Source organism: Mustela nivalis (genome assembly GCF_964662115.1).
Source record: "Mustela nivalis genome assembly, chromosome: 16".
In the NCBI taxonomy this organism is placed as follows: Eukaryota; Metazoa; Chordata; class Mammalia; order Carnivora; family Mustelidae; genus Mustela; species Mustela nivalis.
Window position 1 is genome coordinate 48588046 of NC_139035.1, and position 25733 is coordinate 48613778.

The 25733-nt window shown below is 38.3% G+C and overlaps 2 long non-coding RNA genes across 2 annotated transcripts in view; one reads left to right on the forward strand and one right to left on the reverse strand.

Annotated features, from left to right (window-relative positions):
* LOC309850230 overlaps positions 1-4333 on the forward strand; it is a 29481-nt gene extending 25148 nt beyond the window's left edge. The window contains exons 2-3 of the long non-coding RNA XR_014304145.1: positions 1982-2127; positions 2755-4333. This is a non-coding gene — a long non-coding RNA (uncharacterized lncRNA). The remainder of the gene's footprint in view (positions 1-1981; positions 2128-2754) is intronic.
* The window catches only part of LOC309850269, a 114656-nt gene that overhangs the window by 69351 nt on the left and 19572 nt on the right, over positions 1-25733 (reverse strand). The window contains exon 2 of the long non-coding RNA XR_014304160.1: positions 8161-8333. This is a non-coding gene — a long non-coding RNA (uncharacterized lncRNA). The remainder of the gene's footprint in view (positions 1-8160; positions 8334-25733) is intronic.

Genomic DNA, 25733 nt, shown 5'->3' on the forward strand with positions numbered 1-25733 from the left:
CATGGGTTGAAGCATTTTTTTTTTTTTGCATCAGTGCTCTTTGTACCCCTTGAAGATATTCATCATACATAAAATACTATATAAAATTAAATGTGTGTACATGTATGTTTACCTTCCTATTTAAATACCTTGAAGTATAGCTTATTTTATTCACTGCTTTGTCCCTGGTACATAGCAAATTGCAGACTCAAAATCATTGGTTAATTGAAGAGCTTTTCCTATATTTGGAAGAGGAGAGGGAAAGAGGCATGAAGGAAGCAAGTGTCGGAATAAAGCTCCTGAGGAGGACAGAGGTAGCCAATGGATATGTGAATAATAAAAAAACCATTTCTAGACCTTTACTTGTTTATTAGTGGGTTTTTGTCTCTGTACTCTTTATACTTTATTTTTTTTAATCACGTTCTCTTCCCATATTAAGGTTGCTAATGCTGGGTTTCTTTCTTTCTTTTTTTTTTTTTAAATTGGTTCCCATCCCAGATTTATTTAGGTATAAATGAGAAATAAAAAGTATGTATGTTGAAGGTGGACAACTTGATTTTTAATGTATTTATAAATTGTGAAATGGCCACAACTGACTATTAACAAAAGCTAGTATTCCAAAAGCTAATGCATGGTGTCTATATATATATATGTGTACAGACATATGCCATTGTCTTTATCCATTTATTTGTTGACAGACATTTAGGTTGTTTCCATATCTTGGCTATTGTGACTAATGCTAAAATGAACACGAGAGTATGGTTACCACTTCAAGATCCTGGTTTCATTCTCTTTGAATATATATATTTAGGGGGCGATCAAAAATAGTATGGTACTGGCATAAAAACAAACATATAGACCAATAAGACAGAATAAGAAAACCAAAAATAAATTCAACCATTTATGGTCAACCAAACTTTGAGAACCCTGCCAAGAGCAAACAATACAAAAAGGAAAGTCCTATCAACCAACAGTGTTGGGAAGACTGGATAACCACATGCAGAAGAATGAAACTGGACCCTTATACATACACAAAAATCAACTGAAAATGGATTGAAAACTTAAATGTAAAACCAAACCAAATAAAAACCCCTTAAATGTAAGACCCTAAACCATAAAACTATTAGAAGAAAATAGAGAAAAACCTTCTTGACATTGGAGGTGACAACAATTTTTTGGATATGACACCAAAAGCATAGGCAACAAAAGCAAAAACAGACACGTAGGATTACACCAAACCACATGCTTCTACTCAGAAAAAGAAAACAATCAACAGAGGGAAAAAGTAACCTACAGAATGGGAGAACATATTTGCACAGCATATATCTAATAAGGGTTTAATACCAGAATATACAAGGAACTCCAACAACTCAGTAACAGGAAAACAAGTAACCTGATTTAAAAAATGAACAAAAGATCCAAATAGACATTTCTCAAAAGAAGACATACAAATGACCAACGGACACATGAAAAGATACTCACCATCACTCACCATGAGGGAAGTGCAAATCAAAACCACAGTGCGATATCACCTCACACCTGTCAGAGTCACTTTTCTCAAAAAGACAAAGGATAAAAAGTGTTGGCAAGGGTGTGGAAAACAGCACCTCCAAACACCATTGATGAGAATATAAAGTGGTATCATTACTACAGAAAACAATATCAAGGTTCCTCAAAAAATTAAAAATAGAACAATTCTATGTTAGTACCGGATTTAAGACTAGGCATCCATCTCTCCTTCAAAACTTGTAAACTCAGATTCCATCTTCCCATCTCTGCTGGGAATGCCACCAGGCTTTGTCCCGGCCCCATGCTATCTGATTGGACCACCTCCCTGTGCACGGCTCCATGTCAACGTTGATTAACGATGCACAATTCATAACTTGTCACCCAGTTAATTTAGCAGAGGTTTCCCGCAGGGATCCCAAATCAAAACAAACAGTGGCTCCGATGAGCCTCCATGAAACTTTCTTCTCTTCATTATTCTGTTTTTTTTTTTTAGTGAAAAGCCAACCTGATAGAACAGGAACTACATCCTGGGAAAGAAGGAGAACAAAGCCCATTGTGAAGCGGGGCTTTTTGTCCAGGTCTTTGCTACAAACGTCTATTCAGACCCCTGCAAACATGGAACTCTACCCTTTTTTGGTGGTAGGTAGGAACTACAAAGGTGAGGTCCTTAAAATAGTGGGAAGAAAAGCCTGGACAGGCTTCCATTCCACCAGAATGCAGACACAGAATCTCTTTAAGTGAAAGAATCTGGAAATTAAAACCTTGGCCTATTATGCACCCTAAGAATGCAATCTCCCCAATCCACACTGCCTCTCTAAGGGCTTGATTTAGTCGGCTTTCCACGTCCACACCTTCTCATTGTGGAATTTCCTTTCATTTTAATTCTCCTCAGGGCCAAACTCAGATGAAATGAACACATATGGTTTCTAGGATTTTGGAAACTGAGCTCCCTCGGCAAGAAGCTACTTAGAGGGTAAACCAGCCAGCCCGCTCCAGTTTTCCCGGCCCGAAATAGATAGGGCAGTACCTCAGCAGGCAATTAATTGATCCCTGCTCCCTTGCATTTTCTCTCCTGTGCAAAGAAACAAGACAAAAAAATCCGCTGGCAGCTGCGGACTGGGTATCCATTTACCTCAGCTCAGCACAGTCCAAGTTAATGTACTTCGCTTTTTAGAGATGAGTACAACGTTAACATATTATTTACATCTCAGAGATAACCTTCCTTTCAAAAACCTAATTGAAACTTTCACTTTTTTTTTTTTAAAGAAAAAGCACTGATGGCTGCTCAAGGAAGATTTACGGGAAGTATCCTTTCCAGGCGACACCCGAACTCAGAGAAATGGCAGCTGGCGGGAAGGCCCCATAATATGGAGACTTGCACGTTCCTACTAATAACAGAGCCATTCACACAGGCACTTGACTTCTTCCTTAGGCACTTGAACACACAGGCTTTTCCCTACCTCTGCCTTTCTCCGTAAGCTCAGAGCTCACAAAACTATTTATCTTGTCTTCCTACCTTATCTTTGTGTCAGTTGGTAGTTTTAGCAAGTCTGAAACGCTTCCATAGCTAAGGAAAGAGAGGTAAGGATATTTTAGTTATCTTTTTTAACTCCTATGAAGATATATCTCTGCATGTTCATCTGCATATCCACTCATTATATTTTATTGAGCACTTGCACACGACATGTCAGACACTGTTCTAGGTCCTGGGATATAATATGGAAGAAAAAAGGGGAAGTCCTAAAAAAGAAAGAAAGAAAGAAAGAAAGTCCTTGTTCTCTGCTCTTGAGGAGTTTCTGTTCCAGAAGGAAAGCTCACCATCCCTTTCTATCGTTTAAGTTCTACAAAGAAAATAAATCAGGAATGTGATAGAACGATTGGGGGCCACTTTTGTAGATTCAAGTTGATATCTGAACGGCAACATGAGCTAGAAATGGCAAAACTGGGAGCAAAACATACACAGAGGGTATGGCAAGTTCAACAGGCCCTAAGTTCAGGAGTGACCACGGCCTAGTTGATGAACAGGAAGAGCATCGTTGTGGCCGGAGGTTGGCGAGAAGCGTAGAACAGGGTCAGGTGGAAGAGGACAAGTCCTCAGAACCACACTAAAGAGTTCAGATTTCATTCGAACGGTAAAAGGAAGGCATTCTAAAGGGGCTTGGGATTTTAAAATAGCACTTTGGTTGCTGTGTGGAGATCGGATGATGGAGGGCAAGAATGGAAGCAGAGAAACCATCAATTTAGAGGTGATTGCAGATGTCCCCGTGAGAGACAGTGGTAGCTTGTCCAGGTGAAAAATGGAAAGGTGAAGAAGAGTAGACAGATTTGAAAAGTTTTTTTGGAAGTAGAGCCGTCTGAACGGACTGATAGATTGTACACAGAGGGGGAAAGGGGGGAAAAAAAAAAAAGAAATCAAGTAGCCATTTACTTGAGATGATTAAAACATGGATCCAACTTAGATCAGATTTGGTTTGAGAAATTAGAAGGTATATTGTGGACAATGTTAAACGTGGGATTCCTGTCAGACAGTCAAGTGGAAGAGATAAGAAGCCAGTTGGACATTTAGGTGTGGGTCTCCAAACAGTGGTTAGAATTTTCTGCAAAGTCAAGATAGGGTACTATTTCACTGTGGAAGTGGTCTGCCTTGGGTGATTCATTCATCCATTTATTCAACCAACATTTAACATCGGCTGTGTGCCTGACACTTTCTAGTTTTCTAAAACGAATATTCCCTCTCATAAAAATTACCATCTCGTGGCCTCGAAGACACAAACAAACAAATAAATAAGAATATACCAGAGAGTGATAAATGTCATAATAAAAATAAATCCAGCAGTAACACACATGATGATGACTTCGTGAGCATGTTCCTTTTATGTAAATATACCTTAATTGTTGGCATATATATTTGGAGGGGGGTATGGAAGAAAGATTAATGTATTGGCAGTAAAAGAATCAGCAATCCGTTCAGTTATCTGGCATGGGCTTTCAGGTGAAATACAGAGGCTCAAAATTCAGAAAGAACTTAAAAATGTAGTTACAAGTAGAAGAGGTAAAAAGAAAAAAGACATTGGGTAACAATCTAAATTCAGCCTAACAAGATTATCAGAGTTCTTTTTCAAGCAAGACTTTATGGCTTTCCATCTCTTCAGCTCTTTTTATGCTTCTAGACAAAGAAACTAAAACAATAAAACATTTTTATCTGCTTCTATAACCTGATTCTATGTGAAAATACCCAGAGGGTATTGCCATTCTTTTTTGCCTTAAAATTCACTGATATTGCTTCTCTATAGTTTACTTCTCTCGATCCTTGATGTTCAATTTCCTTCTCTGTGACTAGTGGTATCAAGTTATCTCTACCCCTGAGAGAAGGGACAAAGGTCAACACTAAAATAGTCAAATCTGTGAGTGAGAGAAGTCATAAAAGGTCTCAAACCAACCTTTGCAGCTGTTTTTCCAAAGTCAAAGAGGAAAGTGAGAGGAAAACTAGTATATGAAAGCTGATACAAATCTGTTCCTAGTATTTTATCTACTACAGGAAGAACTATGTAGCCAGGTATTGGAATTTTGGGACTCTAAAATCAAATTTTTAGTATAAACCTAAAAGAGAAGAGTAATATTCTGGAGACTACAACAAAGGAAGCTATACTATGAGATTTCTTATTTGACTTGTGGCAATAATGTTGCTACAACAAACAGAAAATTTTCATATCAAAAGATGCTGAATAAATGACCATTCTCTTCCAAAGTGCAGTTGCAAATCACCTTTTATCTCAGCACTATGTAGTCTATGCAATGAATTAAAATAATAAAGTTCCTGTGACCTTACTAATCCTCTACAAATCTCCCTCCTGGTAAAAACACCAGCAACAGGGGCGCCTGGGTGGCTCAGTGGTTGGGCCTCTGCCTTCGGCTCAGGTCATGATCTTGGGGTCCTGGGATCGAGCCCCACATCGGGCTCTCTGCTCTGCAGGGAGCCTGCTTCCTCCTCTCTCTCTCTCTCTCTGCCTGCTTCTCTGTCTGCTTGTGATCCTGTCTGTCAAATAAATAAATAAAATCTTTAAAAAAAAAAAAAAACACACAGCAACAAATCACCAGTCTACCTAAAAATACAAAATACAGCTTAACTCTCAAAACAAAGTTACTGGAAATGATCTTTCTGGACAAAAATTTAAGTGCAGTGACACAGCTTCTCTTCCAATTTCCAGCCCTAAATCTTCCCTTACAAAACTATAATGCAGTATATCCCCTCATGGGAACAGGTTTCCCAGAGATAATCCAAATTAGAGACATGGATTTTTTAAAAACAAGATTTTGAACATTATAATAGAAACTGTTCTCATAACTTCATGGAAATGGAGTGATAACAAAAGAGTTTGTAAAACTCTAATAATATCCCACTTAACTAAGAACATATATCTTTGTAAAGTAAAGCTTAATTTACACTTAGAGGATATATCAGTATTTTCATTTTCAAGATTATACTTCCATTAAAAGTCAGCTAGACACATTCTCTACAAGATCTCTCACAAATTTCCTCCATTTTCCTAATACTCCCAGACTCAATGCAAAAGTAAGAAATGTTCTTTCTACTAAATATTTGTCTTTTGGCAAGCATCTCTGTATTTCTCATTTTTCAGCTGTTTCTCCTAAAATGGCAATGTTCTTTTATTTATTTCTAGGCTAAGTATACCAGCCTCAAAATAACACGAAAGTATTGCTCTTAGAAGATATTTTATCAATCGAATGTGCCTGTAGGAATATGAAGTAGAATAGAGGCCTAATTGATTAAAAAAAAAAAAAAAGTAGGGAGGGGGTTTGGGAGAAGGGGGGGTGGGATTATGGACATTGGGGAGGGTATGTGCTTTGGTGAGTGCTGTGAAGTGTGTAAACCTGGTGATTCACAGACCTGTACCCCTGGGGATAAAAATATATGTTTATTAAAAAAAAAAAGAAGAAGAAGAAGAAGGGAATCTTTCTGCTCTTCAACAGACGAATGGATAAGGAAAATCTGGTCCATATACACTATGGAGTATTATGCCTCCATCAGAAAGGACGAATACCCAACTTTTGTCGCAACATGGACAGGACTGGAAAAGATTATGCTGAGTGAAATAAGTCAAGCAGAGAGAGTCAATTATCATATGGTTTCACTTACTTGTGGAGCATAACAAATATCATGGAGGACATGGGGAATTGGAGAGGAGAAGGGAGTTGGGGGAAATTGGAAGGGGAGGTGAACCATGAGAGACTATGGACTCTGAAAAACAATCTGAGGGGAATGAAGTGGGGGGGGGTGGGAGGTTGGGGTACCAGGTGGTGGGTATTATAGAGGGCACAGATTGCATGGAGCACTGGGTGTGGTGCAAAAATAATGAATACTGTTATGCTGAAAATAAATAAATTTAATTTAAAAAATTTAAAAAATTTTAAAAAAATAAACAAATAAATAAACAAAAAAAAAGTAAAGAGAAATGACAATAAGTTTCAAGGACCATTAATCCATCACTTCATAAAATTAACGTACTTAAAAAACAAGATGCTCAATAACCAACCAAAACTAAGTAGATTAGAAAATTATGGCTCAGTCAGTTAAGCATCTGCCTTCAGCTCAGGTCATGATCCCGGAGTCCTAGGATCGAGCCCCTGCTCAGTGGAGAATCTGCTTCTCCCCTCTCTCTGCCCATCCCCTCCGCCCCACTCATGCTCTCTGGCACACACTCTCTCAAATAAATAAATAAAATGCTTAAAGAAAAGAAAATCATGTTTCTGTATTTCCTTTCCTTTCCTTGAAAAGACGTGAAATCTTGCAAAGTGAAGAAAGGCTTTTCAATCTACCAACAATGACTTCAAATAAATTATCTGCCTATTAATACCATTCCCAAATTTCTGCTTTTTTATTTACCTTAATTTTATTTCAGATAATGTTACTTCAAAACTGAACCTAGTTTTTCCTGAAAAGCTCATAAAATTGATGAGAATTAGAAAAATTATCTTCTAGAATCCTATAGTTTATAGCTAAAACTTACAGACAATAAAAAATTTGACCATGGAGATATGTGCAGAAGTGGATTCTAGGCAATGGGAATTGCCCAATCCAAAGTTCCTTGGAGAGAGCCCATCATAGTATATGTGGAGCCAGCAGAAGCTTTTGGGCAAAGAACTGGTCCCAGTTCTGACTGACCTTTAGCGGGATCATTGTGCTTACTCAATAGAGGAACAAGACTACTCTTAGAATACATCGTAATTTTTGTGAATACTTGTCCTATATTGTCAGATCATAACAAAATCTAAATAATCTTACATGGCCATTATGAAATAATTTTTATTATCTTTTAAAATATATTAATATAAGCAAAAATAATCTTTTTAATAATGGAAACTTAGTTACATTCACTTACAATTTATAATTATCTAAAAGTTATCTTGTTAGCACTGCTTTCACTAACAGTAGGGCCAATGTTCATTAAAAAGTCAACATGTTTACATTTTGTTCACTCAACAAGTATTTATTGAATACACTACTATGTGCCATGCAGAATATGAGGTGTGGGAAACACGAGCGTGAGCATAAAAAACAAAACAAAACAGAACATTGTCCCTCTTTTCACAAAATGTCTCATGGTAGTAGTTACAGTAAAGCATTTCGGAGAGAAAAGAGGTTTTACTCACTTTTAATGAGAGAGTTCCCAGTTAAAACCTGCTGGTTGGAAAATACATTGTCAGAGACTTTTCAGGCATTGACCAATATCGTGCTGATATTCACGCCACCATTTCTTCTCCAGCTGTATAGATGAGCAGAGAATATAGTTGAGAAGAGGAAGATCTGAGGCAGCCAGCTTGATCTACAAAACAAGACAAAACGAAGACCTCATTGTTTATCCTCATATTCAACTTTATTTCCTTCTGCAAGATTATGATACCTACGATCACCCGCCACTTTACCAGAGTTCACACCAAATAACTCCTGACTATTTCAAAAATCAAACTTACCCAGAAATGATTTAAAAAAAAAAAAATTGTCACTACTGAGAATATGCAAAAGAATTTGTTAAAACCTCTAAAGGCGATTTCTATAAAAATAGATTTTAAAACATTCTAAGTAAAGGCAGCAACATCAGAATTTTTTTCAGTGAATTCAATATTTATTTGAATGTAAAATTCATGTTATAGTTACTAAAAAAAAGTCTAATGAGAAACACATTTTATGCAGTTTAATGGCCACACTTAGAATGGCAGATGTGGTAGAGAAGAATACTAACAAATACTGTTCATCAATTTTCAGAATAACAATGTATTTAGCTACTGGTTGCTTCCTGAATACACACAATGGGTACACACAAACACCCACATTAACATATCAGTGGTTGGAAGTCACCAGCAGCCTCTGAGCAACAAATGATTCCTTTAGGAGCTAAGAGCTTTAGTGATTGTCTCAGTGAAACACTTCCCTTCGATTGCTTTGGTGGTAATTTCATAGGATTGATCCAGACCTTTGTGCCAGCATATGGGCACTCTCACATTGGCTTACCAAGCACTACCAACTGGACTACAGCAATAACAACACAATAAGGGCAACTGTGCCAGACACTGATATATTTCTTGGTGAACTTGGGCAAAAGCTGAACTTTGTATTATCCCATGAATACTTGCTATAGTATGATTAAGAACCACCGTGAGATGGAAATAAGTAAAATCCTATCCTCTCTCCTTTCTATGAACAAATCTTAGAAAGCTTCAAAAGTAGGTGTGGCTAATCAGCTGAACCTAAGAGGCTCCATCATTAATGGACGGAAGTAGCAATTATCAATTGGGCTGCCAATCTACTGTGTAAGAGTTTCTCATCTGTCAAAACAGAGCGAATGATCCCAAGTTTATAAGGAAAGGGACTTAATGATTTAAAACGAAGTCTTTTACAGTAGTCTAGATCCCAAGCAGATGGGTCATTAGAAAAGCTCTTGGGAGTCACTACAGCAAAGCAATTGGTCGTCAGCAGGTGCCTACCCTACAAGGGCAGAGACAGGTGTCTAGTAAAGGTGTGGATTGAGGAGGGGAGCCAAGCAAGGCACCAGAAGGTCCGTAGGAGGCTACAGTGTAGCTCCTGAGAATCAGGAGCTATGCTGAATAATGTTAAGTCTTCCCTTTTAAGTTTTATATATATATTAATCTTTCTTAATATGTAAGAGAGTTACTTGCTACTACTTCTTTGTGTCCCTGGTGTGCTGAAGTAAAGAACACAAGGGGGTTCCACCTAAATATGGGGGTGAGAGTTTTTTGGAGTGAGAATCACAGCCCTGGGAGCTGAGCTAGGTTTTCACTGCAAGAGATAAAAGGACAGGGATTAAGCGAGTGGTTCAGTTCTGGGAAAAGCACTGGGGTCTGTTGCATTCACCCTCATTGCCCCTCTGGAGATTCTGTCCTAAGATCTCCTTTACTCAGATCTCAGGGGGCTTTTTGTTCTGCTTCTATCAAGGATAACACTTCCCTTAAAATAACTCTGTTGCGTTATTGTTGTTTTATTATCACTGTTCTTCCTTCCTACAAGCACGATAGTGTGCAACAAAATAATTATTTTTGCCAGCTTCAGTAACTACATTCCTGAAGTCACTGCTGAGGCATGTGTCCAAGCTAATTTCTAGGCTCTTGTAATTTAAACTCTTCTGGCTGGATAATTGGACTAATGTCCAATAATCCAACCATTAAAACCAACACTGTTTATTCTACTGCCCAAAGTAACAGAATTTCCTCAGATTCAAACAATAACACAAAACAGCACAACGTCTGAAATCAATGTCAATCCAACTGTTTACTCACACTGTGTCTTACGTTGGAAAGATTTCTTAAACGATCATAAAACCAGACTCTGGATTAAGGACTGCATGCTAAAATACCTTTAGGGATCAGCAAGAAAACCTAAGTGTGTGAAGTACCATACCTACAGCAACAAAGACATGTGGAAGTTGTTGCAAACTGATAAGCACATTAAAAATAAAAAATTATTTAAATGATTGCGCTGGCCAAATAAAACGTGTCCGCAGAGCAAATTCTTTAAATTTGTAGCTGTACCCTCAAATATAGCTGCATAGCATAAGTTGGCTAATACTAATCTTTAGGCCACTGGTAATAAGAAAATAGCACTACCGTAAGATGATACACAATTGCCCAAAGCCATATGTTGCACTAGACACTACTAATCACCAAACTGCACAGGTTGATTCGTATTTCCATTGGCCTTCAGACCACTTTCTCTTCTAAGGCATTAGCTCTCTCTATGCTTTTCCTTCTACTGTTCTCTCCTTCCTTTTCTTCTTTACATCTGCAACTTTGCTGATTTTTTTTTAAAAAAACTCCTTGACTTTGTTTTCAAGTTCTAATTTATGAGGCACTTTCTCCCGGGTACACTCCCTCTTTCTTTTCAAGCAAAGTTAAACATTCTTCCCTGGGATTCCTGTAGTTTAAGTCAATATTTATATATAATGAAGTACATTATAGAGTTTCCCATGAGGCCTAATGGGGAGGGATGGTGTCTTAACCATTTATACGTAACCAAGGCCTAGCACCACCTTTAGCCTGAAGTATGCATATAAAAAATGATTGTGCGTAAAGGAATAAATGAAAGAATAAGTAGGCTTATTAGTTAATGTTACAGGAAAATTTGAGAATGCAAAACAATTAAATCCAATCCTTTCATAAGGTCCAAACCGCATCCTAAAATTTCTTTTCACTATCTCAGCCATCTTTATTTCAAAAAGAAAAAGCAGACCATTTATTAATGTTAGCCTGTTATGTTATTATACTAGAATTTTCTGTATAAATTGGCCCTGGTTCTCTTACCTGGCAAAATGGAGTTTCACTGTACATTAAAATTTAACCTATGTGACATAAAGTGACATAAAACCACTGTCACCCACTCTTCTGGAATGCATTAGTGCATTCATATCTTTCCAGATTTCCAGAGTCCTGTCCTGAATCACAGCTTAAGAGAAATTAGAGCAGATCGCTTGAGAATTTAATCTTTTTCTTTCCTGTTAACCTGCCTCCTACCTTCCAGCTGCGAGCTGCAGAGACCTCGAGACTTCCTCTGCCTTTCAATTATATAAACGTGTATATATTTTTCAACATAAATATTTTATTAGTGTTAAAATGACTCAACTCAAATACTGATAACATATGACAAAATTCAGTCCAGGATAACCACTACTTAAGACCTTTGTAAAAACAGACATTTCATGAAAATCTCAGTTTCAAATTTCCATTTCAAATATTTCTATTTTGTTTAATTCTTCCATTTACTTATTCATTTATCAGTATATTTGTATGTTCAGTGACAAATACTGAGCTAGACGAAACAAGGTAAAGCCCTCATGCCCCCATAGTTGAAGGGGTATATAAATAAGTAAACAGATTATCACAATTTAGTGTAAAGAGTATTGTGATCAGCGAAAATACTAAGCAAAGGTTGGGAATGTGAGAGGGAAAAATGCTAGAGGCTCAAACTGCTGAGGCATGCAGAAAAGATCAGGCTACAGAGAAAGGAAAACATATCTGTAAATATTTATCTAATCACTTCCCAAATTTCATAGTTCATTAAGTGCACAATACAAAATATTCAGTTTGAAACTCATTTTGAAGTCCAAACAACACTCATGGAAGGAAGATCATGGAGTTTAGAGTCTCTATAACGCATTACATAAAATGTGTATATAATAAAAAAAATAACAATTTTAAAAAAGGGTTATGAAGACCCATAATCAAGGAAAAAAAGCAAAAAACAAAAAATGAATCAATAGAAGCAGTCCCTGAGGTAGCTCACATGTTAAAATTAGCATAGTCATACTTTAGAGAAGTTATGATAATGTTTAGGGAGTTAAAGTAAAAACTAAATGATAATAATCTCAACAATCTAGAAACCATGAAAAAGGCCAAAGGATAATTCTAAAACTGAAAATTATAATACCAGAAACAAAAATTTTACCAGATGAATGTAAGAGCAGACTAGAGAATAAAAATTAGTGAACTTGAAGAAATATCAATAGAAATCTATTCCAATGAAAATTAGGAAAAGTGAGCAAAACTTTATAAAGACATAAATGACAATATTAAACAGTCTAACCACAGAGTCAGAGTCCCAAAAAGAGAGGAGAGAGGATGAAAAAAAAGGGGGGGGGGGAATACTCAAAAGAAATAATGGCTAAAATTTCCCATTTTTGGTGAAAACAACTTAAGGAGAAGTACTGATCCATGTAACAATGAGGACAAACCTCAAAAATATTATGGGTGAAAAAAAAGCCAGGCATAGAAGATACATATAGATGAGTTTATTCATATGCTATTCTAGAACAGGTAAAACTAATCAATGGTGACAAAAAACAATATTTGCCTGAAGAGGATCAAGAGAATAGAAGTAAAAATAAAGGAAGTTTCTGGGGTGATGGAAATAATCTATATCTTGATTTAAAGATGGTTAAACAGGAATGAATATTAGAATTCGTTGAATTTTACATATGCTTAAAATCTGCACATTTAACTCCAGGAAAAATTTATGTCAATAAAAAAAGGAACATAAAAAAAGAAACCTATTTTTTATCAAATTCAGCTCTAAGCTAAAATTGTGAGTATTGACCATTCTGAGTGTTAAAACCAGTGACTGAGATAACAGGAGAAAGTGTTGCTTTTGCTGTAAGTTATCCCTTGCTGAGAGGTTGTTACACTTTGGACCTAGTATCTTTCATTAGAATACACAACAGTCTCTCTCAAACAAGTTCCTAGAATAATAAAGAATATCATTCCAAACATCTCTGAAATAACTCACAAGAATTCCTTAACAATATGAAAACAACAACAACAAAAACCCAACGCTGAACTGTGGGATGGCGGCTGCTGTCTAGCAGAACATGGTAGCATCTCAAGTTGAAACGCAGTTGCCTTCCCTTGAAAGGACAGCATTCATAATGCTTTAGAATCACGGCATCTCCCTCTCTCAACTGAGCTTGCCCTGTAAGTAACCTCTGATGAATTGAGTGTCTCTTAGTAATGCTGACCAACTGGAAACTGAATAAAATGCCTTCTCAAAATAGAGAACCAAAGCCATATTCTAAAAATGACAGACAGCTGGCATAGCACATGCAAGATTCTTAATAGCTGCTTTTTCCAAATGGTCAAACTCGCATCATGCTGGAGTGGCAGCAGAATCAAACACAGTGAGGCTTAAGAAGTTCGTGGTGCTTTCAGGCAATGACTACACTTACAGGGAATTCTTCCCATCGATTGTCTGTCTCTTCATTTTCCACAATCAAAAACATGCCTTATCTGAAGTTGTGGAAGAGATTATCCATGTGTTATCAGAACCTACTAAGATTCAAATGGGATCCTGGCCACTTTCCCAAATTGATTGATAAAAACTGAGAATCAGTTGAACACCCATGGGGATCCAAGTTAGGTATTCTGGAACGTTACCTGCTCTATACAATTAGTATAGAATTATTTTGATTTCAGTGTAAGTGGTTTCTCTTAGAATTCTATATCAGCAAGTGCAAAGGTACTGAGGCATAAATGGAGGAGGGGCACATCCACATATACTGTCATAGTAGAGTCTTTGCCCCACTTCCAACATCTGAAACTGAGCTTCACTTACTAGGGTTGGATCCCTATTCTGCCTCCAAATTTCAGCCTGTGATCTTAGGCTGATTACACACCAAACACAGGCATCTATGAAAGCGAGGCAAGCATTCATAATCAGCAGCCCAAACATGCATTTTGGGTGGAAGATCTTCCTTATCCTTCTCATTTCTAAATGAAGATATGAAACACCCACCTAAAAAGGCATGGCAACATGAGAAATCCTTCAATTTCTGTCTATTCTCTCTCCTATTACAGCATTTTTCATTTTGTACTTTGACATATCAGTATAAACTCATGTAAGGGAATGTCAAGTGAGGTTATCTATTCTGGAAAGAGGCTAATACCCAAAGCACATACTAACTACCTCACATTCTATTTAGACTCCAGCCCCAGTAGATGGGCTACTCACATTCCCACAGGAATTACTGAGAAGCATCAGGTCAGAAAAACCCCAAATAAGAAACAAACACTTAATTCCCAGCAATAGAAAAGGAACCCTGGGGAGAAATAAGTCATCAGCCTTGTAGGGCATGCAGTTCCTGTTGAGAAAAGCTACTATTTCTTTTCTTCTCTATCAGGGAGGGAAGGGAGATGCATTCTCTTACCCAAGCTGAGACAGCTCCAAGAGAACCCAATCAGGGCACCTGTAAGAAATGAAAACTAGCCTCCCCTCATCAACTAGAAGCCTGCTGAACTGCAGAAACCCCTTCCCACCAAACCCTTTCTTTCTTTTACATGGAAAAATACACATTATATAGAACTTCCATTACTCGTAAGTACAGTTCTGTGGCATTAAGTGCATTCACATTGTTTTGCAACCACTACCATCCTCAATCTCCAGTCCTAGTCAAACGTACTCATTGATATCTGGATCACCCAGGTAACATCACTCACACTGTGAGACAGATCTTGGGAGAGGATCTTAAAAGCCTAAGTACTGATGTCCTATCCAGCCCCGGTACCCCACTGAAAGGAAGAAAGTAATGCTTGACATTAAGTTCTCTCAAATTTGGCAGAGCACCTGCAGAGCACATCAAAAAAATGAATGCTGAATTCTGGTTTAGATTTTTCTGGAGGCAGTAGGTCTGCTGGAGTAGGCCTTGTAGGGAGAGCCTGAAAGAACTAAACTACAGAATGTCTCTGAGGATTTGGGGACCAAAACTTCACAAAATTGAGAAGGTATGAAAGAGGACCTTGGCAGTATGGTAGCTCCACATGAAGAAATGAAGAGATTAATGGAGTAACAGAGCCATAAAACCACTCAGACAGCCTTAAGACCAAGCAATACTATTCCCAACCTAGAGAAAGCAATGTTGGGAGTATCAGAATAAGTAAGACATGTCAGCTCCTCTAGGTAAATTCCTCAGAGACAGAAGGGCCAGGTAAAATCTGCATGGAAACCATACCAGCAAAGGCCACCAAAAGTAAATCAAATTAACTCTGCTTCTCCAACCTTCTTCCCTACTCCAAACATTTGAGCAACTGGTGCTTAAAAGAGATATAGAAAAAAGATATCTCAGAGCCGGATCACACCTTTCTCCAACTGAGTTTAAGTGAGAGTCTGAAGCAAACTCTGAACCGATTTTGAGGTGAAAAGATTTTAAATAGGCCAGACTGATTCTTGGGCACTGAAATTGGACTATTCTAATAAAGATGATTAGAAAGTTATGGAATCATAATAAAACTTTCAAAGAATGATTATCCAATAGAAAAAGGTAACTTGACAGGGTGTGTTTTAAGAAAAAAATCCAAGAATTCATATATGTACTTCAACAAGATATAATTCCTCAATAAACCTGTTTCCTACACAATGGGGAATGTGCTAGAAAAGTGAGAGATAAACTGGAGGAAGATAACAGTAACTAAGAAATGAATGAAAATTGTGTACCAATCCAAGGCAACAGTAAGACTCTGAAGGGCTTGAAATAAGTCATAACATTAGAATTACAGTATGTAAAGCATTGCAAAGGAGGGGTGAGAAAAAAAGGGAAACCACTTAGGAAGTTCTGTTTTCATTCTAGTAAGAACTAAGGACTAAGGATATGAACCACAACAATGACATAGTGAATGGGGAAGGAGGAATCAAGAAGAGGTAGAAATGACAGGACTTCAAAACAAGTTAGAATTAGGAGTTTACAGAGAGTGTATGTCCAAGGAAATGTCTAGGTTTGGCTTGGTTGAGCAGAGAGATAATAGTGATTTGTCTCTCTGACAAAAGAAATACAGAATAGGGGCGCCTGGGCGGCTCAGTGGGTTAAGCCGCTGCCTTCGGCTCAGGTCATGATCTCAGGGTCCTGGATCGAGTCCCGCGTCGGGCTCTCTGCTCAGTGGGGAGCCTGCTTCCCTCTCTCTCTCTGCCTGCCTCTCCGACTACTTGTGATTTCTCTCTGTCAAATAAATAAATAAAATCTTTAAAAAAAAAAAAAAAAGAAAGAAATACAGAATAAAGAGAACAATTCTCTGTGTAATAAATTGATGACCATAAGCTTCATGAATGTAGGAATAAGTGCATCTCAGGCACATAGTGGATACTATTTACTGGACAAATAAATTTAGTTTGGGGTAAGTTTGGAAAGAGATACTCATAGAATAATTGAATGGGTATGGCTGGCAGAGTTGGATATATTGGTCTGAGTTTAGGAAAAGAAGATAGTATGACAAAATAGATTTAGAATCATCAGCATATAAATGTGTGTTGATGAAAGAGCACCAAAGTCATGATCTTGGGGAAAACCAATATTTCAAGGGGTGGGCAAAAGAAAAGAAGCTGTCAAGTAGGAGAGATCAGAGAAAATCTAGGAAAACCATTGGAAAATGGTATCTCAAAATCCAAGAGAAGCCCAAGCTTCTAGGAAGGAATGATCAGCAGTGGTAAGTGCTACAGAAAGATCAAGTGAGGTAAAAACTGGAAACTTTCTGACTCTAGGAACTAAAACACCCTTGGTAACCCTAGTGAAGGGAGTTAGGAACAGAAGCCAAACTGCCATTAGTTAAGAAGTAAATGGGAGGTGGAAAAGTGAAGCCTGTCAGTGTTGACTGTTTTTAGGAAGTTTAAATTCAAAAGGAGACCTGAAGACAGAGTGATCCGAAGTGGTTAAGGAAACTATTGTTCAGAAGAGTGGGAAGAGGGTGTGGTACAGAGGACAAGTCAAGGGAGATGTGTTACCTGGTTTTCTGGTATTGAGAGTCGCTGAGAATGCTCACAAACCGAGCGGAAGGAGCCACCAGTAGGGTAGGAATTGAAGACACCGAAGAGAAAATATAACGGTAGAAAAAAGTAAAGAGACTCAAGGTTATGAAATCAATAATAAAAGGATTGGAGTTAACCTTCAATAAGAATTAAGGGGCACCTGGGTGGCTCAGTGGGTTAAACCCTCTGCCTTCAACTCAGTTTGTGGTCCCAGGGTCCTGGGATGGAGCCCCACGTTGGGCTCTCTGCTTGGCGGGGAGCCTATTTCTCTTTTTTTTTTTTTCCGCCTGCCTCTCTGCCTTCTTGTGATCTCTGTCTGTCAAATAAATAAATAAAATCTTAAAAAAAAAAAAAAAAAAGAAGAAGAAGAAGAAGAAAAAGAATCAAGAGGTGGGGCACCTGGGTGGCTCAGTCAGTTGTACATCTAACTCTTGATTTTGACTCAGGTCATGATCTCAGGACTGTGGGATTGAGCCCTACATTGGGCTCTGCACTGGACATGGAGACTACTTGGGATTTTCTCTCTTCCTCTCTGCCCCTCCTCTCCCTCTTTTCTCCTGTCTCTCTCTCCTTCTTTAAAATAAAAAATAAAAAGGAGTTTAGAGTAGATACCAGAAAATGCCACCCTTTCAGTAGGAAGGTCAGTATCTATATTTCAGTCAAGTAAAGAGTAAGTGAGATCTACTTTTATCCTAGGCTTTTTGGAAAACCCTCCACTGAAGAGTAACTAAACCTGGGAAAGGACACACAGTTTTGAGACATCGCTGGGAAGTGTGTCAAGGGATGTTATTTTACAAAAACAAAAACCTGCACTGCAGTTCAGAGGAAGTCCAGAGGAGGAAGTAGAAGAGGCTGAGTCACAGCCCAAGCTGCAAGGTTGCCTGATGCTGATGCCCCTTTCACCACTGTTATTGAAAACTTAAGTCTTGGGTCAGGGGTAGAATGGTAAATTTTAAGATTCACGTACTGAGCAGACCTTCAAGAGAGAATGAAGTAGTTCCAGGTCAGTGGCATCTCCTGAGCTTCCAGCATGAATAATGAGGAATTTCTCTCTGAAGCATAGCATATTCAGTCACCAACTTATCCCCATAGGACCACATATTTTCAGACCCCCCAAAATACAAAAATTCTGAACAAAGCTCAGCAAATTAAATCCATAAGTGCTTATAAAAGATATTATACAACAGAATAGGAGACCGATAAGGAAGTTGAAGACATGAACAACACTACAAACCAACAAAATCAAACAGGTACTATATAATACCACCCAATAGAATACATATTCTTCTTAACTAAACATAAATCATTCTTCAAGGTAGATCATGTTAGGTCATAAGACAACCCTCAATAAATCTTTGGGGACTGAAATTATACAAGTATGTTCTCTGACCACAGTGAAAAAAGTTAGGACTCAATAAGAAAAGGACATTTGAAAAATTCACAATTATGTAGAAATTAAACACACCTCTTTAAAAAATGAGCCAAAGAAAAAATTAGAAAAAAAAATTAGAAAATACTTTGAGACAGATGCGAATGAAAATATAATATCCTAAAACATATAGGATGGAGCTAAAGCAGTGTTGGAAGGATTTTATAGTTATAAAGTCTTGTATGAAATAAGATCAGAAAATAACCTAAACTTCCACCATCTAAAACTAGAGAAAGAAGAACAAACCAGAGGCACCTGGGTGGCTCAGTTGTTAAGCATCTGCCATTGGCTCAGGTCATGATCCCAGGGTCCTGGGATCAAGCCCTGCATTGGGCTCTCTGCTCAGCAGGGAGCCTGCTTCCCCCTCTCTCTCTGCCTGCCTCTCTTCCTACTTGTGATCTCTCTCTCTCTGTCAAATAAATAAATAAAAAATCTCTTAAAAAAAAGAAAAGGTGCAGAGTCCATTAAATGAAGAAAGATAAGTCTTTTCAACAAATGAGGTTAGAATAACTAGATAGCTATATGTAAAAGAATGAAATATCTAGGACAACTTCATATCTATATGCAAAGAATGAAATATATAAAAGAATGGGGCTAAAAAATTAGATATCTATATGCAAAACCCCTCACTCACACCATGTACAAAAAGCAACTCAAAATAGATCAAAGGCCTAACTATAGAACACTTTTTAAATATATAGGTGTAAATCTTCATAATCTTAGATTTGGCAATGAATTTACGACAGCAAAAGCACTAGAAACAAAAGAAAAAGATTAATTGCACTTTATCAAAACTAAAGACGTTCGTGCTTCAAAGAAAGTGAAAGGACAACCCATAGAATGAAAGAAACTATTTGCAAATCACATATCTGATAATATTTTAGCATCCAGAGTATATAAAGAACCATTCAACAAAAAATATATATACTAATTTGAAAATGAGCAAAGGATCTCATTAGATAGTTTTTCTTTTCTTTCTTTCTTTCTTTTTTTTTTTTTAAGTTGGTTTCATGCCCAGCCTGGAGCCCAACACAGGGCTTGAACTCACGACACTGAGATCAAGACCTGAGCTGAGATCAAGAGTCATACACTTAAACCACTAAGCCATCCAGGCACCCATCATTAGACATTTCTAATAAATAATATTTAAAATTATATAGATGGGGTGCCTAGGTGGCTCAGGCAGTTAACTGTTGCCTTTGGCCCAGGTCATGATCCCAGGGTCCTGAGATTGACCTGGGATTGAGCCCACATCTGGCTCCCTGCTTAGCAGGGAGTGTGCATCTCCCTCTCTCACTGCCCCTCCCACTGTGCACTCTCTCTTTCTACCTCTCTCTCTCTCTCAAAATATTTAAAAACATAAAAAGTAAATAAAATAGATGAATAAGATATAAAAGGGGCAAACCCCCCCAAAAACAAACAAACAAACCAAAAAAGGCCACATGAAAAGTTGCTCATTATTATTAGGCACCAGGGAAATACAAGTGAAAACCACAATGAAGTACCACCTCCCTCCAAGTAGGTTAGCAATAACCAAAAAGACAGACAATAACAAGTGTTGGTAACAATATGGAGAGAGAGGAGCCCTCATACATTACCAATGAGAATGGGAAATGGGACAACAGCTTTGTAAAACAGTTTGCCAGTTCCTCAAATGATTAAAGATAGAGGTACCATATGACCCAGCAATTGCACTCCTAGGTATTCGTCCAAGAGAACCACAAACCTATGCCCACACAAGAACTTACACAAAATGTTCCTAGCTGCATTATTAATAGAGCAAAAAGTAAGGAAACAACCCAAATATTCATCAGTTGATGAGTCAATAAGCCAAACGCATACAATGGAATATTATGCGCTCATAAAAGGAATGAGGTACTAATTCATGTTACAGCATGGATGAATTTGGACAATATTATGCTGAGTAAAAGAAGCCTCACACAAAAGGCCACATATTCTGTCCTTCCATTCATATGAAATATCTAAAACATGCAAATCTATCAAGACAGAAAATAGATCCATGGTTGCCAAGAGTCGGAGCAGGAAGGGACTAGGGTGTGACTTCTAATTAGTATAAAGTTTCCTTTGACTGTGATAAAAATGTTCTGGATTTAGATACTGATAATGATTGCACAACATTGTGAATATACTAAAAACCACTGAATTATACAGTTTTTAAGAATGAATTTTATGGTATCTGAAATGCATCTCAGTTTTTTAAATTGATAGGATACCTACGAAATACAAAACCTAACCTTTGTTAATGCCCTCCAGCTAAAGACTACCAGGAACACACGTCTGGTTGGACAGCCTGGGTTTATTACTCATTGCAGCAATAAATAAAACAACCAAAGGGATATTGAATGGGCATCTCAGCAGGAAGGTAGTAGGAAGGACTTAGAGGACTCAGGTTTATGTTAGATGATTTTGAGGAGAGTTTAAGGAAGCTGGGCTGTGTTTTAGATTGGATGCTGTCAGTAAGCAGGAGTAATCCTTTGGACACCTAAAATTTTATCTAGCATGAGGGATGACTATACTGAGACTGAAGATATAATTGGTATTAAAAAAGAGAGAGAAGCAAGAAAAGAAAGAGAGAGAAAAGAAAAGCTGTGGTCACTCACTTAGCCAGGATAGAAGGCTCTATGGCTTTTCTTGTGGTTTGGATGACGTTCATGTTCTTTGTTCAGACATAATTAGAGAGGGCTTGTTTGTGCCTTGACCCATCATGGTCACAGAGTGACTGTGAGAACACCAAGGTCAAGCTGTGAATGCCTGAGCCGCTCACGGAAACACAAAGACCTAGCTGAGAGCACCAAGACTCCTTCCACATTGGAAGACTAGAAGATATAAAACCCATGAAGAAAAAAATACATTGGACAAAAGTCACTACCAGCCCATGCTTTTAAACTATGAACTAAGGGGGCACCTGGGTGGCTCAGTGGGTTAAAGCCTCTGCTTTCGGCTCAGGTCATGATCCTAGGGTCCCGGGATCGAGCCCCGCATCGGGCTCTCTGCTCGGTGGGGAGCCTGCTTCCTCCTCTTTCTCTGCCTGCCTCTCTGCCTACTTGTGATCTCTCTCTGTCGAATAAATAAAATCTTTAAAAAAAAAAAAAAAAACCTTTAAAAAAAAAAAAAAACTATGAACTAAGACTTTAAAATAACTTCCTTAATCTGTAAAAGGGTGCCTGTATGTATTTCCTTTGGCCGTTGGAACAAATTACCACAAATCTAGTGGCACGAAACAACACAAATTTATTTCCTTACAGTTGGAAGTCTGATGTGGGTCTCTCTGGGGCTACACCGAAGATGTCATTGGGCCTTTCCATCTGGATGCTCTAGGTCGGGTTTGCCTTTTCTGCCTTTTCGCTTTTAAAGTCCGTCCACATTCCTTGCTCATGGCCCATTTCTCCATTTTCAAAACCAGCCACAGAGCCTGAGTTTTTCTCATGCTGCCTTCTCTCTTGTCATGCCTTCTGCCTCTCCCTTCCTCTTACAAGGGCCCTGGGACGTTAGTGAGCCGTTCCAGATAATCCAGGATTATCTTCTCATCTCAAGGTCGTCTGATTACCAACTTTAATTTCCTCTCACCATACAACCTGATTTACCCACAGGTTCCAGGAATTAGGAGGTGGACGCCTTGGGGGAAGGAGGAAAGCAGGCAAGGCCAAGCGTTATTCTGATTACCACAGCACCTGAAAAAACCTACAGCAAATGTCGAAAACTTTGGTTTGACGATCGGCACTGAGAAGGCCCACGATCACTGCTTCAGTTTAACATCAGAATAAACGGTTTCGATTTGTCACTGCAAAGCTTCTCGCGCTACACACATTGCCATGGCTAGTTTCTAAAATGCAAGCGATGGTCCTAATAACACCATCTACTCACAGCTGCACCCAACCTGAGAACACACCTTCTCAGGAAGCTCTAAATCAGGGCTAGCAAATGCATGGCACCGTTCCTCCCACTTGAGTCCTCAGCCTGGGGTGGGGGGCATGTTATCCACACAGCACTGTACTCTCTCCCGTGGACCGGGGACAAAGACACAGAGTCTTCCTCATTATATCATTTGCAGCAACCACAACCTATAAATAAGGGCTGACACATGAAATGAAATCTATTTGCCAATCCTAATCTAAAGGATTAAAACCTGATCTATAAAGAAATGAGAACAGTTGGCTTCCTTTGTTCTAAATCACACACAACCAGATTTAATTTCCTAAAGATGCCACAGACCTTTAAATTAGTATTTAATAAATTTCCCTAGATTCATTTTATTCTTTGTGCAGAAAGAGCAACCCCAAATTTGCAGCATAGCTTGCTTAAGCTAGCCTCTTTTGTACATCTATTAACCCTTTTCCTTAACGTCTGAGGATTAGACACCAGGGTAAAGGTATTACAAGACTAGTTTATTAAGGTAACTAGCTAATACAAGAGGCTAACAGCTCAATTATGAATACTTGTTTTAATTCGTGAGGAAAATGAATTGAAAAATTTAGGCAAATATTTTTTTTCTCAAAATAATTGGGAAGCCAAATTGGAAGACTAAATTGTTTTCTAATTGTGTTTGAAGGATTCTAAAGTAAAGATAACAATAGTGTCGTTCCTAGGAACCAGTTCCCTTTAAATCTGTGTACCTTCCTTCTGAGGAACCTGAACCTCACTAATGAATTTGTGAAAACAGAGACTGTTTGATTACCCAGCTCTGTGGTATGGTTTTTAAGTAATTGCCCCCAAATAGATGTGTTTTTCCACTTAAGATTGAATTGTTACATACCAAATCTTGAACTATGTTCAAGGGGGAAGAAAGCCCGTAGAGTATCTTAGGAGGCACTTACCCCTACACTGACTGCCACGTACCACTTACGGAGGAGAAAAAAGATTTCATTTCTAAAATTGCTCAGGCAGAGACTAGCTCTCACCACAAACCACCTTACCTCAGTGTAAGAAAACCCCGCAACAGGACTGATAAAAGATTATATTTCCCATAGCCAAGTTTAATAGGTAAAGTTTTCAAAGAATGGTAGAGGTTTTCTTCCGTTCTCCCCTCTTCCCTAAGTCTAGGAAGTTTTGGCAGGGTAGAGGAAAAATAGCATAGTAATCATGGCATTTTTCTTGAGGTGTAAATCAGTTTGTCACACCTCTGCATAAAGCCGTCTCATTGCTACCCATCACATTTAGAAGAGAAAAATCAAACTCCTTGGCAAGACCAGGCCCTGATCCCTGCCTGCCTCCCTCTCTAACCTCCTACCGTTCTCACCCCAAACTTTCTACTTTCCCTCTAGCAGGCCGAATTTCTTCATACCTCAGGACCTTTGCACTTGCAATATTCCTTCTTCCTAAAATGTTTCTTTCTCTGAGACCCTCACATGCTTTATTCTTTCATATCATTTGGGTAACTACTCACATGTCACCTGCTAACTGAGGTTCTTCCTGACTCCTCTATCTCAGAGAACACCTCTCTTTTTTCATAGCACTTATTGGTATGTACTTGCACACTCTGTCTGTTCTGCTGAAACAGAAGTTTCAGAAGAGCAGGGAGGGACCAGACACCAGAATAGTTCCTAGTGCTCAGCGCATGCTTCATCAATCTGTTAAGTGCTTAAAATGAATGCCATCTCATCTGCACAAGTCTCTCTCTTTTAGGTCAGTTTCCTACTCCCTAGTTTGGGTTTTAACCCTCTAAAATCCCATCAACCCCTTTATTTCACTTCCTCAACCCTTCTAGTGTAGGTCATCACAAGTCATTTGGAAAATGGCCAATGCCCCTTTACTGTGGTATGTCTAAATTCCGACATCGTAAGAACTGCCTTGCTCCAAGAAGTGACTGTGAATTTAGCAGGGAAAGATAAAGCAAGATGTGATCCAATATTAAGGTGGGGTTTTAGGCATGTTCAAATGTTACTCTTATATGAAGCTTTTCTTCCTTTTACAAAAATAATACTTTCAGATGGGAACTCTAAACAATATATTAGCCAAAATAAGAAAATAAAAATTGGTCAAAATTCTCTCAGAGAGCCACTGCTAAAATTTTGGCATCATGTACTCATAGTTCTGTTTTCTATTTGTGCATGCATCAACTTTTCAAACAAAATTTAGCTCTTATTCTTCATCCATCTTTGTAAGCTGCTTTATTTTAATCTAACAATATATAATGAGTATTTATGTCATTAATTATTCTTCCACAGCTTGATTTTAATTACTTTGTCAACAAACATCTATTGAGCTTTAATGAAGTATTGTCCTTGAGGAAAGCAGGTAGGGTTCTCTGGGGTCAAGCATTTTAGTGCAGCTACCTCGGGGAGAAATGAAAACTTCAGATCAGTTGTTTTAGAAGGCAAAAGAGCAAGAAGATCGTGATTTTGGAGAACTAAAAATTAACTTTGGTTTTATTTGGAGTTCCAAGATGAAGCTTGACAAAACACAGAAGAGTCCATCCAGAATAGGCAACTAAAACTCAAAGTGCTTATTGATTAAAACAGAACTCACCTCACTAGAATCATGTTAAGGTTGAGAGCGAGATAAAAGGACATTCGAGGGAGATCAGGAAAGAGGGGTTGGAGAGAGGACACGGAAAGTGTATTCCACCTGGAAAAACAAAGTTGGTTGTCCAGAGCCCCAAACCAAAAGACAGACTCCGTGGAGGGAGCTTCGGTGGGCAGAAGCCAGAGGGTCAAGTGGCAGAGAGTAAATAGCTCCCACTTAAGTCACGGAGGGGTTACAATGGGGAAGCTTGCTGTCCTTGTAGGACCAGTAAGAGAAGGTTCAGTGCCGACTGGTAGTAGATGTGGGTACAACAGGAAAATAACAACGCTTGGGGCTTGGAGAAGGGAGGGACCTGCAGACCACAAAAGGCATAGGGTACTAAGTTCCTCAAACAGACTGCTCTCTTCTGACCTCCTCCCCTTCCTCAAATTCCTCTTACGCCTTCTGGCAGGGCCATCTCACTATTTACCATCTCAACGTGACACAGCAGATCATAACCTTAAGCCTTCACTTTCCTTCTCT